This window comes from Pseudopodoces humilis, chromosome 1 (genome assembly GCF_049639895.1).
Source record: "Pseudopodoces humilis isolate 2021_Gansu_Grassland_sample_001 chromosome 1, ASM4963989v1, whole genome shotgun sequence".
NCBI lineage: Eukaryota > Metazoa > Chordata > Aves > Passeriformes > Paridae > Pseudopodoces > Pseudopodoces humilis.
In genome coordinates this window covers 5,193,890-5,206,006 of record NC_142200.1, presented here as the reverse complement: position 1 = coordinate 5,206,006, position 12,117 = coordinate 5,193,890, and the positions used below count along the sequence as shown (strand labels likewise).

The window sequence follows — 12,117 nt, the reverse complement described above, 5'->3', positions numbered from 1 at the left end:
GGGAAGAGTCTTTGACCACTGGAGAATCTTTTATCTCTCTACAGTCAGTTGGGGTTTTTTGATTCCCCCTCAATCTTTCAATGGAAAAAAGCATCATTCAGAAGGGGAAAGCAAAGGTATTTTTTATCAAGTAGATAAAGTGTAACTCCCTTGCTCCATGAAATAGGAGAGTAGGGGTATCTTATATCAGTCCTGAGATCAACTGACTTGGAAAAATGAGATGAGGCTGTCCACTGACCATTTGACCCTTTACAACAGTCCAAAAACATCCTTTTATTTACCTCTAGCTGAGGACAAGAAAAAAAGAAACAAAGAAACAACAACAAAAAAGCAACAACCCCTGCCCCCCCCCAAAAAAACAACAACAAAAAAACCAGATATGGGGACAAAGAGTCCTTTCAGGACATCAGCCTGAAATAGGTTTCACGCAATCATTATATCCTACAAAGGTGAAATAAATCCAAGGGACAGCAGACAGGACACAGCAACCCAGACAACCAGAGGTCCATTTTCTTCCCACATTGTCTGTCTGAAATAGCCTTGTGAGGGTTTCATGTCATTTGTCACCTCCACCTACACGTACTTCCCAGGGAAGGGCATAGATAGAGATTGGCATCCCTGAAAATTATTCTCTACTGTCTAATACCAGCAACATCTGATAACCTCCACGGTTTCCTGCAGGAGGGAGATGACAGGAAAAACAGAGAGAGAGAAAGTGAAGCTAGAACATCCTGAAGGTTTGAGGGGGTATGAAGCTGCAGCAGGGAAGACCAGGGATGAAGCAAGGAATGATTGATGATTTCCTAAAACTGAGGGTTGGAGTGGATCTTACAGCAACCTTGAGGTGAGGGGAGTTGAAAAGTGGAGAGACAGGTCAGAGCAAAAATCATGCTTGGAAGGTGCATTCATAACAGAAGTTGTTTGTGGCAGTTAGATGTTGATTTTTCCTCTTAAACCCTTACAGGTGGACAGCTGCCTGAGGCCAACCCTGCTCATACCAGGAGTAAAATCTATTTTGCCAATTAACTGCAGGGCAAATCCCATCTGAAAAAGAGGTAGGCAGAGAGCAGAAAAAGCCCAATACACACAAACCACTTCGTAACAGAATGCATTCAAATTCATCATTTCCAGTGTCAGCTGGAGATGCTTTGGTCACAGTACTGAACCTGGAATCACCACAGAGAGAAATAATGATGCTATCCAGGTATTTGCTTAGACATCACATACAGAGTCTGGATGATTCCTCCCCAGGCTCTGGGCAGTCTGTGCCACCTGACAGAGCAAACAGTCCACCAGGTTTCTGACAATGGCAGTGCAAATTTCTCCCTTCCTCAGACTGAAGTCTTTCTGCAGGCTTTTCTCAGCCTGGCCATAAATCCCTCTTCACACTAATTTATTGTGCTGTGCACTGTGAATTCACATGAAGACAGCTTCAAAAAAGAACATGCAACCACTCTTATGCCTGTAATGGCACAAACAAGATTTATCGTAAACAAAGATAGGGACTGAAGGCATAAAACTGGAGGGAAGTCAGGTCTCGTGACTAAATTAGTGCAATGACAGCCACTCTGAAATTTGTCTTTTCTAGCAGAATGATGAGGTAACCTGAAAGTCTCCATGACAACACAGCCCAACCTTGCATTACAAGATGCTTATGAAAGAAAGTATCTACAAGTATAGTGCCCAGGAAAGCTTTCTAGCAAACCAACCCCACAGGGTTTCAGCTGCTTCCCCTACTTTATTCATATTATTTTCCATGTGTTGGGGTTTGTTTGTTTTCTGGGGTTTTTTTCTGAAGCTTCAGATAAGAAAGGAATTTTACACAGTCTTCTGATTATATGGTTGCTTGTTATTTTAAATTGAAAAGGCATTTACAGAAATGTCGAATAACAGAGAGTCATCATAGAATGGTTTGGGTTGGAAGGAATCTTAAGGATCATCTAGTTCCAAACCCCTGTCAGGGGTAGGGATGACACTCACCAGACCAGGCTGCTCAGGGACCCATCCAACCTGGCCTTGAACACTTCCAGGGATGGGGCATCCACAGCTTCTCTGGGAAACCTGTGCCAGTGCCTTGTCATCCTCACAGTAAAAAACTTCCTCCTAACACCTAACCTAAATCCCTCGTCTTCCAGTTTAAAACCAGCCTCCCTTGTCCTATCACTATCTGCCTGTGTTAAATGTTGTTCTCCCTCCTTTTTGTAAGCCCCTTTCAGTACTGAAAAGCAACACATTTTACTCTGCTCAGAGTATTAAGACCTCACATATTTATCCATTTTTGTTCTTCCAGAATAGCTGCGTTGGTTGTTAGTCCCCACAGCCTCCCCACAGCCATGGACATCAGAAGCACTGTTCTTCACACTGTATATGCAGACTAAAATATGAGCTATCAAATTTAGATGGAATTTACTCTAATACAAGATTCCTCTATGGCAAAAGAGGGAGTGCTTTTACATCAGAGGGTTTCTGACCCATGGCAGGATAGAGCTGTCTACATGAAGATGTCTGATGCCACTGAAGATGCACCAGGCTTCCCTCCCTGCTGTTACTCCAGAGGAGACCAGGGCTCCTACAGGTCTTGTGTCATACCCAGCTCTGCATGAATAACTCAGACAGCAGAACAATCAACACCCAAGTGAGTGGCCTGTGAAACAGTGGTATCTCTACTACCAGAGTCAATAAATAGTCTTCAGATGCCAGGATTTCATCCCATAAATCTTACCTAGCTCATATCCTGAATTAAACAAAGCAATTTAAAAAAAAAAATCCAAGTGCTTGCTTTAGATCCCATTCCCAGGAAGCACCTGGACCTTTCCAATGCCGGAGTCCATTCCACTGATTTCACTGTTACAGGGAAATGGCAGAGGATCTGAAAGAAGTGCAAGAATTTGGGGCTTGAAGCAGTATCTTTTCCTACAGGCTGTCCCAGAAGAGACTTCCACTAGGATCACAGAAACACAGGAGGAGCAGAATATTAAAAGATGTCTTATTAAGTTAACATGATTGCAGAATTATTCTGCAAACAAATAAACCAGGCAGGGATTATATGAGCTTTAATACAATCTTCTATCAGAGCTGAGCAGTCCCCAGTCAAACTAACTATGGAAAATAGTACTTAATGAATCTGTAAATAAATATCAGCAGGAGAGATGACAGGGCTAAAGAATACCTTATCAGGGAAGGTCTGATCTCCAGAGTTAAAAGAAACAAGGCAAGATTAGAGCTGCTAGAGCATCCCAGCTCACTAATGGACATCCCAAACACCTGGGAGGGCACCCCCAACCTTCTACCTTCCTTCAGTAGCTCTTACCATGCCCCTTCATCTCTGGCAGTTTCTATGGAGTGTAACATCAGAAAGCATTCAAAACATTCATCAGTTCAAACATGCTTTGAAGTGTCTCCTTTCACACACATTTCACTGTATTTAAACACTCCAGCAAGTTCTCTCTGACACTGCCTTTGATTAGAAGGGTGTGTGCCAAGTCCAACAAACAAGAGCTATGCACATTGAAGAGTCTGTGCAAGGAGTTACCTGAGCTCCCAGCAGCAAGGAGCTCACCCAGAATAAGAGAACCTCCAAACCACAGCCAAGCCAGATAAAAGATATGCAAAAGCTCCACAGAGGCCAGGACTTTAGGTGAGTCAAACAGGATGTAAAGTTTAGTCATTCTGCCGCGGGGGAAGGTGAGCAGATGCCTTCCCTGGGAGCAGAGTCAATCATCTTTCTCTTGTGGGACACCCCTCCACAATAAAAAACATTTTAATGGTCTGTTTTGGATGCCACCCATCCCTCTGCCCGCATCCTGCTCCTCTGTGAGCACTGCTGACACAACCAGCCTGTGCAACCATCCGATTACCTGCCCACAATTCTGTTCCTTCTGGAAATGATTCTGCTGTGGCTGTCCCAGTGTCACTCCAGGAAATTCAAATAAGCCATACAAAAACACCTTAAAAAATCTCAACAACCAAGACAAACAACCTACACTTTCACAGACTGTATCATTATTCCTCCCTTAGCTCTTCACCACAACCGTCTACCACTACAGCAATCCTCCTTTTCCAGCTACTCTCTGGAATAATTTCTGCTACTCCAGAAGCAGCAGATATACAGATGATTTTACCAGGAAGAGGGAAAAACCCCCCGCAAACAAATCTGAATAGTCTCATATTAGAAAGTCTAATTCCATTTCTATGATTAGCATAATACAACTGTGTACAAACCCATAACTTACAGGGCAACTTTACACAGGCCACTGAGCTGGAAATTCAAGCAGGGAATCAGCAAATAAACAAACAGATTACTCTTTTCATTTTGTTTGAATAATTTGTTTCAACAAGGCTTTATTACATCACGCCTCATTATGGATACTAATATACCAAGGTCCTGAAGGAAGGCTCATAGACTAACATCCCAATTTCCACATGTTGTGCAAAAGAAATAATATTTTGGAAGCTTCACACAACCCTTACTTATTAGTAAATATCTTACACTGTTACCTTTGTCTCAACTAGACAACTGAAACAATCGGATGGTGAGAATACAACGCCATCATCATGGGGAAGACAATACGTTAATGAAGTTACAGTTTATGTGGTATTTCACCTCCTTTTTGTCAGCTTTTGACAGCTGATCTTGTCACTTCACTCAAAGAGGAGTCTTCAATGCATTTCAATTACAGGAAGACAATAAGCAAAATTTTGCACAATAATGAGCTAACGTCAAGACTGACAGACAGCTTGGAGATTTGAGATGTCTCCTTCCACAGAGAACAATATTGATCTGCAACATCTATTTCCAAGCTTTACTTTTAGCACTTTTTCCTATTCAAATGCAAAATAACTTTTTCTTTTTCCTTTCTAAATCTGTTTTTCTCTATCTCCATCCTTTCCTAGTTCAAACAACTTACCAGTTTCAGCAAGCTTGCTCTTCTGGGTGGCGTCTCTTAAAAACAAAAATACGTGCCTTAGGAGGCAGAGCGTTTATAAGAGAAGCTCCACCACAATCTAGATTATGTTAAGTGGTGGGAAGGACTAAGATCCCAAACATGTGCATACATATTCATCTACACCCACAGCATCACTGGCAGCATTAGGTGAGCTCGTCCTGCTGCAGGTGCTGGCTCACATCAAGGCATTTCGCTTATCTGCATCATTTTGAAGCTTGGATTTGTTTTGTTTCTTCTTCTGAAATCAGAACTATGGGAATAGCAGCTGAATAAAATTTTGTTTTGAGATAACTACATTTTGCAGTAATAAGATTCTGTTAAAACACATAAATGACCCTGGTGACTGCCAGCCTGAGTTAGATCTGGAAAAAATGGCATTCAGGTGTGTTTGTTGTTTTCTTTCTCTTATGTGGAACAGAACTAGTTTGCTTTCTGTTTATGTGTCAGACCTGATGTTTGAGAAACTGAGAGTCTAAGATCTGAAGTTGGAGCTGTGAGTAAATTCTCTGGAAAAGCAAAAAAAAAACAAAAACAAAAAATGAAACTATACAGCGGGCTTCTGGTGTGTTTTATAGTATTTTTTTTCTGCATTTTCAACAACATGCAGCAGTTTTGGGGAATAAAAGAAGCATCAGGGCTGCTTGTTGCACCTGAATCAGAAGAGCTGTTGTGTTTCCTGAAATCAAAAGGATTTTGCCAGCTTAAGTTCTTTCTAATTCAGAAATGTTCCGTTTAGGTATAAAAGGAACACCATGGTGACAGGGCTGTGTCCAGCCCTTCTCTGCAGCCCTGAAACAAACCAGCACCTGGCAAGAAGGTGCTGGTGTTAATGAGGTGATGTGCAAACACCGATGGTATCAGCTGCTCTGCTCCCGGGCAATGTCACTTTTCCTCTTGCCCTCTCTGCACAACCACGCAAGCGCCTCGTGCCAGGACTTGCCATTTATTGTGTTTCTTCTGCATTTTCCAGTCTCAGGTGCTGAGCTGTTCCTTTCTGCTCCCTGCTGTGAGGGCAGGTCGTATTTCCAAAGAAACGCATTTCAAACTTTTTCTTTTTTTTCTTTAACCTTTAGCTTTTTATTTTTTACTCCTCAAACGATTTTCAAGCATTTGTGTCCCCTCCTCATTATCACTGTCCTAGCTTTTCAAGTTTCAGTCACATAGAAGCAGATTGGTCTGGTTTGGGGTTTTTTTAACAACCAGAAGGACAGAGAAGATAAATCTGTCAATTTTTGTCCCTCTGCAGGATTTAATTTCTTCCTTACTGTGGTCTTCTGGATAATTTCAGAGAGGGTTACCTGTGTGTACTTTCACTGGTTAAAAAAAAAAGAATCCTTCTAATTTCCAACATTTATTTACTAATGTGCATTATTACTTAGCTTAACTACCTCTGTTCCCTCTGTGGTGCTACCTTTCTTTTCTTCCAAGTATATTTATAGGCAGTTATCTCTACCCTAATTTCATTAAGCAAGGTCTCAGACTCCCAATTGTCTTAGTGTATTTGCACATCCTATTCTTCCTAGCTCCATAACTGAGGGCTGAAGCATGGCTCTCCATCTAACTTGACACCTGGGAAGAGTGTGGAGGAGCTCTCCCTTTTTAGGAAAGCAGTCATACAGTCTCCTTCTCATGTTCTTGATCCTTCAGCTGGCACAGCTCAGACCCACATCTGCTTTCAAAGGAAAGCACATCACTGTATCCCAAAGCTGGAGGGCCACAGGAATTCCAATCACGGTCCCAAATCAGCTGGTGACAGCTCAACACTGCAACCCAGAACAGCATCTTTTTATTGGGAATAAACCTACACAGTTTCAAACCCTCACCTATGTAATAGAACTTGAGTCATAGACTCAGAATCACAGAATGGTCTGGGTTTGAAGGGACCAGAAAGATCACCTCATTCACATCCCCTGAAATGGGCAGGGACACCTTTCACAGACCAGGTTGCTCAGAGCTCCATCCAGCCTGGCCTTGAGAACTTCCAGGTGTGTGTGTGAATGAAGTGATAGATTAAAGATTTGCTTTAAAAGCAATTCCTGTGTCATGGGCTTTATTTAAGATGTTATCAGTCATGTGGGAGCAGAGCCAGGAAGGAGGGAAACAGTTAAATCATCTGCTCTGCTTAAGATTTTTGGTTGATTTTGGTGTGGGCAATGCTATGGAGTGAAGGTCTGTGTCAGAGAAGATCCCTACACAGAAAAACAAATAACCAGGACACTCACATTTCTGCTCCTGGAGAAGCCTGAGGTGTAGCAAACTGCAATGAGCAGATGAGGCAGTGAGAGCCAACATGTAAATCAGAGACAAGCTCAGCCTCAGTGTTGCTGTCAGCACCTACATCCTTTCCAACCAAATGACCCAGATGAGTGAGAATCATGAAGATTAAAGTAAAGTAGCATACAAATACGTGCAGTAGCCCACAGCTGAATGTAACAGCAGTTGCTGTTCATGGGAAGATTTTCCATGAGAGATGCGAGTGTTCAATTTTTTTCAAAGGACATTGCAGACTACTCTAAATTCTAACCCCTGAAAGGCTGCAATTTTGTACTTAAGAAAGCAGATGGCTGGGATGGGATGTGGTAAAATAATATAGGATAATGAACGCTCTGGAGAAGGTTCTTCCTTTCTCATGTGTCCAGATAGTTCTTCAAAGAAATTAAAAGGTGAGAAATGCAAGGCAGATCAAAGGAATGTCATTTTTTATTCACCCATGTGATTAAACTGTAATTAATTGATGTAGGATGGGGATAAGGCCAAAAATGGCAGAACTTTAAATGGGACAGAAGATGTACATATACACCAGAAGCATCTACAGTTATTTTTACTGATGATTAAAATTTTTAATTAAAATAATTCACTCAGACAAACTATTAAGAAAGGACACTAAAACTCATGCTGTAGGGCTTAAGAGAATTTCCAAATATTATGGGCTCTGGACAAGTCCCAGCTCACAGAGCCGAATATTCACATCTTTCAATTGTTAATTCTAACATTTCCATCCTACCCCATGGTTTCAAATGAATGGGGCTGGGCCTCAGCTTCTCTTGGGCTAAGTGGAATTTCTGAGCCCCAAACCCCACTGTCCTTGTGCCCATTGTATCCGAGAGCTGCAGGTGCTCAGGACACACTGCTACTCATTGCTTCAAAATACATTTCCAGGAATACCTGCCTATTTGTCAGCCCAAAGCTCAGAGTAGAAGATAAACTATACCAAAATTATTTCTCTTGACCTCTCAGATATAAGAATTTCCATCTTCTCATTAAAATAGCTTCTCTTCAAAACTTCTCACCTTCCTGGTTTCCCATTAGCTTGCTACTGACTTGGTAAAAAAAAAATAAAAATTTCAAAGCAGCTTACCATGGAGACATGACTGTATATAGAACAAGTGTGACGTGTGGGAACCAAGGCCTCAATGCAGAGATAATATCTTTTTTTGGATCAATTCATGGGAAGTCCATGGGAAGTCACATGTATGTGAGGTGATGTTATGGTTATGTTTTGACCAGCTGATGTTAACTTCAGTGGAAGTCTTCATGTCCTCAGCTAAATGCTGAGGCTAATGACTTTAACATTCAGATCAATAATACCGTGAAGTAGATTAGAGTCAATTTAGGGCAGGGCAAATTAATATACTGAATCCCTGAGGACCCACCTTGTAACTCTTCAAAAGAGGTTACAGCACAGGCATTTACACAGCCTGCCTTGATCATGCTGCTCTGCCAGCACGGTCTGGTCTGATTCTGGGGAAACTGCTCCCAGGCATGAGAGAATAACCCTCCTCCCTCTTTAATTTGACTTCTTAGGGTGCCAATTAGCACAGGGTGATCAGCACACCAGTATGGTGAGAAATCAATTGTATGCCCACAGGTAGAGCTAAAAACTCATTTCCTGCTAGGACGGAACAAAAATTCACACAACTTTGTTATTGCAAAAACTAGAAACCTCAGTGAAACACACAAACTTGAACACAGCTAGCTTTAGTTCTTGAACTTGAAATAGATTCATTTTTAGCTGCTATTAGATTAAACAAAGATCAAACCTTATTTTCAAGTGGAATGCTTATTTAGTAGGTCTGGTTAATTAATTTTGTCATTTTCTCCTGCATATCTTGTGGATTTGAGCCTACAGCAGAAGCAAGTAAGAGACAGCTAAAAGCGTATTTATCACTAACATTGTGGTGGTGGGGGGGAATGAACCGATAGAAATTACTCCAGAATGACTCTGGGACCACATATGTCTTCCTCTTGTTTACCTCTTCAGTTTTTTCTCTTTGAAATTGTCACCTGCAGTTGATTCACCCACCCTTAGTTACATAGGATCCATTTCGATGGCTAAGGTGTGCCTAACACATGACTAACTAGAAGCTGTTGCTATTTTCCTGTATTAGCTGTATTTTCCAACAGTTAATTCCTTCATCCTGCAGGAGCTGAAGATAACAAAATCATCTCTGATCCCCCTTTTGCACATGAAGACTACAAGTACTGTTACCTCTGTACTGCTGCAGCCACGTGTACTTACACACGTGTATCAGAGCAACTGCATCTATGCCAGAAACTTTCTGCAGACTCATCTAAAAGCAACACTGATTTGACCTTTCCAAGTGTGCAGAGTGCTGGGTTGGGCTGAACAGACCAGGTGTTTCCTTCCAGCTACCTACACATTCCAGTGTTTTGTTAGACATTAAGATACATATAATTGCCAGCAACACGTTCTGTGCTTGCATATGCTGAGCTGTGAGTCAACAGAATTTCAGGATGAGAGCCCTCAAAATCACAAGCTGCAATTCCTTCTTTTGCTCCTGTTTTATCCACAATACCCCAGAAATAACAGGAGTGGCTCCACACGCTTAAGTCACTGTGTCCTTTGTATCTTGGGTACAGTGTTTTGCTTTGAGGGGTCAGTAGCTGAAGGTCCAAATGATATCTAACCCAGGGAGGACACAAAAGTTAGCAATTCCTCTTCCAGTGTTACCAAAGAAGTTTTCATGGAGAAAACACAAGGGAAGCATAAGCACTTCAAACTGTATTTTCTGTATCCAGGCTCCTTACAAAGGACAGCTGGAGCAGTCACAGTGATGTCTTTCATTCAAAAATTCAATGAATAAACTATTCACAATCACATGGCAGACTCTGAAGATTAGTTCCCTTGCCCTGCTTCTATTGATCTTAATCCACATCTCCTCACCTCAATCCCCTCAAAGGGCTTTTGTTCCACGAAATACTGAGAGCAGCTTTGGAAGGAGTGTGCACCTCATGTTGAAGTTGGACTTCTGGAGATAGTCTAAAAATATTACGTGAACCCAGTGACTAAACAGAACTCTCTCCACCTGCCTCTAACACTTCATTAATTTATATTTTCTCCCTTAGGTGCTCAATGAGACAAAGGATGGAAAGGTTTTCCCTTCTTTATCTGAAGGGGAGATTTACCATTTAGCAAAAACATCACACTCTCTTTTAACCTAAATAATTTGTCACTATCTAAAAAAAAGAAAGTGGAACTGCTTCAATAAACTACAGATGGGAGCTACTCCACACTGCTTTTCTGAGCAATACCAGGTGCTTAATCTCTTCACCTCAGATTTGGAATTCTATGTTACCTTTAAGCAGAAGGAGTTAAATCTCTCAAAACTCTGTGAGTGCTCTAAGTACTGACATGTTGGATGAAAGGATGTTGTAACATCTTTATGTGTTGTGCTCCAGGACAGATCTGTAAGGGATACTCCAAGCTTTTCTACCAGACTGAGAGAAACAGGGAGATGATCACCATGAGATATTGTTGATTTGGTTTACATTTAAATTAATTGGGATTTACAAAACTGGGACACATTCAAGAGAAGAGCAGTGAGCACCTTAGGAATTTACCTCTTGAAACTCAGTGTCAGTGACCTTAGTACTTCCAGAGTAAGACACGAGCAGAGATTTACTGAGCAGGCACACCAAAGCAAGCAGGTAGCAAGGTTTACTTACCAAAGTCCTTCTGTTCCCTTGTCTCTGTTCATCATTAGCTTTCCAGAGCTGGTCTCTCTGCCTTTGTGGTTTATTTCAAGTAGCCATATGCTGTTAACAGAAATAGGTCTTTGTACTAGTTGCCTTATATCTGAGGAGAGTGAAAATACTGCTCTACCACGAAGAGCAACTTATGCTACTGCCCATTTGATGTGGTATTTACTGGCTAGTTATTCCATGTGACTGTCCTGGGAAAGTGGGAATGAAAGCAGCTTCTCAGCTGGGCACCAGAAAAGCTGGATATGGTGTTAAGTATGCTTTACTGAGGTTTAATCCCACAATGCTGATTATCATTAATTTTCATAATGATCCCAGCTAAATTTACAATCTAACATTGATCAGATTGTTCTATCCATCCTGCCTCTGACGCAGAGCTGCACTCAGCTGTTGTTACTTAGGGTTGTTACCTTTTAATTTTAGCCAGGAGGGAAATTCTTCTTTCTATACATGTTCTTTCTTCAACAAAACTTTCTCAAATGGTATTTCCACTACCTTGGCTGTGCACACAGGTAAAAATACCTCTCTCTCCATCTCATTTCTTTCTGTTCTTTGGCTACAACAGGTTTCCTTTTGCACTTTTCCAGCTGCAGTTAATCTGGGCACATGGCTCTCATTGAGCTCCCTTTGATCATTTAATCTTCCTCTACACACCAGAAACAAGATCTTTTAAGCAGACTGATAATTTATGCCCAGTCCCATTTAACTGTCTCATTAACTTCTCAAAACCAAGATGGTTTCTGCTGTCCTTCCTCCAGACTTAACACTAAGGCATGAACTGAAGCACAGTGCTGCTCCCAGCTTTCCGGCAAGTGATGGCATTCACCTTTTTCCCTGCCATGATGAGCAGGATGCTGCCAGAGTAGGGATCCAGCTTTGCTGCTCCTCAGTGGTGTTATGCCCAGGTGCCATCACATCCCATTCAAACACTGGTAGAGATGTAATCACACAGGGACTGATAATCACAATCTAACTCACCTGTTCTTACCACCAACCAAGCCAAATAGATAAAGCTAAATGTTTTGTTTGAAAGGTTGCCAGTCTCATTATGTTTTGGTTTTTGGCTTTTTTCCCTTTATAAGTTGCTCCAGTGGCTCCATTTGCATTAGAAAATATGTGATTTTAAGAATCTGACTGGATCTCTGTGAGCTATCTGAGCAGCTTTTGT

General features: G+C 41.6%; 1 protein-coding gene across 1 annotated transcript in view; it reads right to left on the bottom strand.

The window, feature by feature from the left end:
- Positions 1-11,449, bottom strand: part of FAM135B (family with sequence similarity 135 member B) — a 245,759-nt gene extending 234,310 nt beyond the window's left edge. Inside the window, exons 1-2 of the mRNA XM_005516890.3 lie at positions 11,360-11,449; positions 10,914-11,003 (exon numbers count right to left, since the gene is read on the bottom strand). The gene's annotated coding sequence lies outside the window, so the exon portion shown is untranslated. The remainder of the gene's footprint in view (positions 1-10,913; positions 11,004-11,359) is intronic.
- Positions 11,450-12,117: the final 668 nt, after the last annotated feature.